We start from the raw sequence: 4,941 nt of genomic DNA on the forward strand, positions 1-4,941 counted from the left end.
AGCCGCCGGGACCGCCCGAGCCGCTGCCTGCCCGAGCCGCCGTGCCCGCACCGGAGCCCCCGGGTGCGCTCCGTGCCACCCGTCCCGCTCCCGAGCCGCTCTTCCTCGGATGCGCTCTGCGGCCGCTTCCGCCGCTCTCGCCCCCGGGGGCTTCCGACGGCGCTTCCTTCCTGCCCGCTCTCCCCGGCTCCCTCCCTCTCCCCCCTCTCTGGCTCCCTCGCTCGCTCCCCGCGGCGCCCGCCCGCTGCCGGCGATGCCGGGGCCGGCCGCCACTTTCTCATGATGTCATCTCACCTCCGCCGCTGCGCGCCGCCGCCGCCCGGCCCCGCCGCGGGAGCGCGCATTCCTGGCGTGCCGGTACCCGCCGTAATGTCGCGAACAGCGGTGTAGCCGGGGAGCCGCCGCGGAAGAGAACACCTCCCCCCAGAAATCCCACTCCTGGGCCGGACTCCTCTGGACGAGAAAAAGAAGGAACTGCTGGGGAGAGTCCGGCAAATGATGACGGATGTGGAGCAGCCCTCCTGTGAGGAGAGGCTGAGGGAGCTGGGGTTAGTCTGGGGAAGGCTGCGAGGGCATCTCGTCAATCCCTATAAAAATCTTCAAGGGGTACCAAGAGGAAGGTGCCAGACGCTTCAGTGGTGCCCAGCAGCAGGATGAGGAGCAATGGCGGTAAACACAAAACACAAGAGGTTTCACCCTAACGGGAGGAAGAACTTCTTTAAATTGAGGGTGGCAGGGCTCTGGAACAGCTGCCCAGGGAGGGCGTGGGGTCTCCCTCTCTGGAGACGTTCCAAACGCACCTGGAGGCGTTCCCGTGTCACCCGCGGTGCCCAACAGCCCAGTGCAGCCGTGTGCGGCCCGTGAAGTGAGGAATTTGATGGAGCAAAGCTCAGAGAGGAGTTCTGTAGGGGAACCTACAACTGGGGAGAGGCAGGAGTCCGGGTGGGAGGGAAGGTAGGGATGGCTGCGGTGTCCCGAGACGAGGAGGTGTCACTGCTGGGACCAAACAGGCAGGGACAGACCCAGAGCTAATGGGATTTAGCCCAGATTTGTTCTGGGGGTAAGAAAACGCAAAATGCCTAAGTGCAGAGGGGAAAAAAAAAAAAAAAAGGAGGGAGCAAGGTTTTGTTTCTTTCCTCATCGAGGGAAACCTCCTGTGAGGCCATGCCAGAAATGAGCCAGTGGAGGGAGAGGCACCAGAGAAAGCCCGGCAGACAGTAACAAGGTGAATAAACAATGTATTTGAGCACCAGGATCCTCAAAGTGAATGTATTTTAGTGGAGAACATTTTGAGTTTATAACCAGCAGCTACAGTTTCTGTGTTGCTGCTGGCCGTATGTTTTGGTTATATATCAGCATGAAAATGGCCAACACAGACACTGGGGTTTGATATGGATACGCAAGGTAAAAAAAGCACATCTTGGCCACATAGAACATTTATACTTGCTTTACAAAGTAAAGAAATATTTTCTCTATTCCCCAAACTGGCACTTGCTCTAGTAGGATGGCAAGGCTTCTCAAAGGCATGTAATAAATACCATTGGAAATTTGTTGTTGAATTGCTTATTCAGAAGGTTTTGTAGTATAATGCTATTATTTTTCTTTAAAAAATAAAAACCCAAACAAGCAAACAAAAAACCTGCCAAAAATCCTGAACAAACAAAACAAAACAACCAACAAAAACAAACAAAAAACCACAGGGAGATGCTTTGTAGCAATTTTAGGCATAATTCCCCCATAAGTGAGAGTAAATCAGTATGGATCACATATGCTGCAGAAATGCTCTCTCAGAAAGGATGGTTTCTCATTCTTTCTGTTGAGTTAAAGTGAGGTGGTGTTGTTGGGAAGGCACTGGAAGCTGGGTTGCTGTGGTCACCTGCAAGATGTTTGCATCCCTCAGACCGTTCTGAGATCCTCAACCACACTGCTCCTTGGTTGTGGATTGGCACCTCCCTGAAGGACAAGTATGCATTCTTTCAAGCTTTAGTAAAAATAATTTGGCTCGGAATCAAGTCTAAAACACTTGATTATAGTTTTGACCTGAAGCATAGATGACAAAATGATATATTTGCAAAACTCAGGCATTTTTCAGAGCACGTGAATTCAATGGGAGTAATACCACCATCTTCAAAGGGAGCAGGACTGAACCCGTAATGTATAGCACTAATGACTACAATCAAATAAACTCACTTTGCCTGGGCTTTCTACCACCATTAGCCTCATGCATGTGTGCCTGTGCACTTTCATGTTTGTTCCAGAGGAATGGATTTGGGGTGCTGCTACCTCAAATCTGTGGCACCCGTGCTAAATTGATGACAATATAAATAATGATGCAGGGAGACAAGATCTGGGGAATCTGGTCCACTTGCTTCCAGAAATAGTAAAGGAAGTGAAAAACTGAGAACCTTGAGAGATGAGATTTTAATACTAATGAAGCCTTCAGAAATATTTATACTTAATTTGAGCTGTTTGTGGCAGCTGGTATTTTCTTATTTACCTGAGGTACAGCCCAGTTTGGTTAAAAATGAGAATGGAATAGCATATATTTGGGGAAAAATATAATCTTAGAATTGCATCTTTGTATCCTATTTATTTTATATTCTTTTTGCTGTGTCTGGAACAGTACACAGTAGCTGCTTTGTCCCCTCTGTTTGGTTCTTAACCTGACTCACTCTCCATGGAGTTAAAGAAGAGGATGCAAGGTATGATAATAACCCCCTATTTAAGTCAAGTGAATTTCTTATGTTGGCTAATTTTCATTTGTGTTTACATAATTGACCAATTGCTCAGATTTGCAGCCTTGGACTGTGAATGCTTCTCTTTTCAGAGAAGAAAAATAACAAGAGGAATTGTCTTTCTGAGTGTGTATTCCATTTCAGAGGGTTTAAAGTAAATATATATATATATATAAAGAAGAATGTCAGTTTTGATCAACAACTACATTAACCCAAAATACTCACAGAGGTCTCCTCTAGCACAAGTTGGTGGTGTCATGGTGTGAGTGCTGATCACCAGCATGTCTTGAAATGAACAGGTAATGTCCCAGAATACTGAGCTGGGAAAAAGGATCTGGAAAAGTGGAGTGGCTGCATTTTTGCTTGAAATGCACAATAAAGTTATGCTCCCACCTTATCTCTCCTCTTTAAAATCTATATGTAGTTGGAGCATATTCCCTTCACAACCAAAGTATTTCATCAAATCCCAGCTATGCCTTCGAGTTCAGGCTGGAAAAGGAAACCGGTTAAAAAAACCAAACTCCCAGCCAAATGTTGGTACAAAAGCAGGAAATTTTTCTCAAGAGATTACCAAGAATACTTTTTCCTATTTCTGCAGTAATCAAATGATGTAGGACAATGACTTGCACTGATGGAAATGAGGCTAAATTGTGGATAGTTCAGAAGCTTATTCAGGGAAAAAACTGAAACATGTGCCGAAATTTAAATAAGTAAGTACACTGGAATTACTCATGTGCCTAAAAATTAAAGATATGTTTAAATACATTGCTAAACTGGAGCCTAAGGGTATGGTTTAAAGTTAACACTAAACTAGTCTAGACAGTAGCTGTTGCTGAAAGTGATCATTCTTCTCCTGGTTCACTGCCCTGAAATGCCCATCCTGTAAAACCCAGACAGCTTGTTGACAATAACATCTACTTCCTCAACAACTTTGAAAAGCACCCATTTCTCATAAAAATGAAAGTAAAAGTCTCAGTTAATGCTGAAGTCCATGGATTTTAGCTAGAGTCAGCTTTTGTGCTAACATGCAGCCCCTGTTTGATTTCACAAGCTCCAGCCTGTTGGAGACAGAATAGAGTGGAGCAGTTCTCATGCCAACTGGGATGCTTTTATTTCCTGTGCTTGTGGGCTCTTCCATCCTGCCAGGGATATCCAGGGGGAAAGGAACAGCAGAGAAAATGTGTCAATGAAACCAAGCTGGCTGCAAAGCAAGAGGAGACAGGGTGCTTTGAGATGCTCATCCCTTTCACTGGGATGCAGGAGATGCTGGAGTTTTGGGGTGCTCACCCCTGTCTCCTGAAAGACTGACTGTAATTTCTCTAGAATAAAACCACAGAGGTTGAAGGGTGTTGACCTGACAGAAAGGCATGTGGCCTCTTGGAAAGCTTGAGGCTTCCTTGGACACACCCCAGGAAGTCATGAGCTGAGGCAGATGATGTTTGCAGAGCTGTCTGCATTCTTAGGGTGACGGTAGAATATCTGAGTCTCTCAGTGCAGACACTGAAAAGCAGCAGAGGTCTGAGGATCCCAGGTATCCTTCAGGCAAGTTTTCTGTGGAAGGACTTGGGGGCCTGTGGATTTCCATCGTGGACCATTTGTACTGCTGCTCAGTACTTGGCCGCTTGCCTGTGAGGGCTTTGTGATAAGACTCTGAACAAAGATCTAGCATGTTTTTAATCAAATGTTTCCATTGGCTTTAATATGTTGTACCCATCAGATTAGAGTCACTCAGCAGAACTCCAGCCTTCCATACAGTGTCTGATTTATCCTTGTTCTTGCCATGTGCCCAGCTCTGCTCTGCTGACATTGGTTCTAGTTGTGCAGTCCTGTTGTGCATTTTTTTTTGGGTGGGGGAGTGGTGCAATTAGCCTGGTTGAAGCAACAAGGCCAAGGAACATCAAGCAGTGAAATAAAGTCTTGATGACATATTTGAACTCTTGGAGACCATGGGTTATCTGATCTGCAAGGTCACTGCTGTTCTCTGGGAAAGTTTAAAGAATCTGCTCCTGTTTCAAGCTTAAAGGGCCCTTCTTGATAATTGTAGGATGCAAATCCAGTTTTTCTGTAAGTATCTGCAGTTTGTGAGCGTTTCAGACTATTTCGTACCTGTGTTTTTATTTCCTTTTCTTTTAACTACTCATCAAAAACAAACAGAATAGTTTTAATAAACAGAAGGAAAAAGTGACTCCAGTAAGGCTCCTTCTGC

Source organism: Parus major, chromosome 5 (genome assembly GCF_001522545.3).
Source record: "Parus major isolate Abel chromosome 5, Parus_major1.1, whole genome shotgun sequence".
Taxonomy (NCBI): Eukaryota; Metazoa; Chordata; class Aves; order Passeriformes; family Paridae; genus Parus; species Parus major.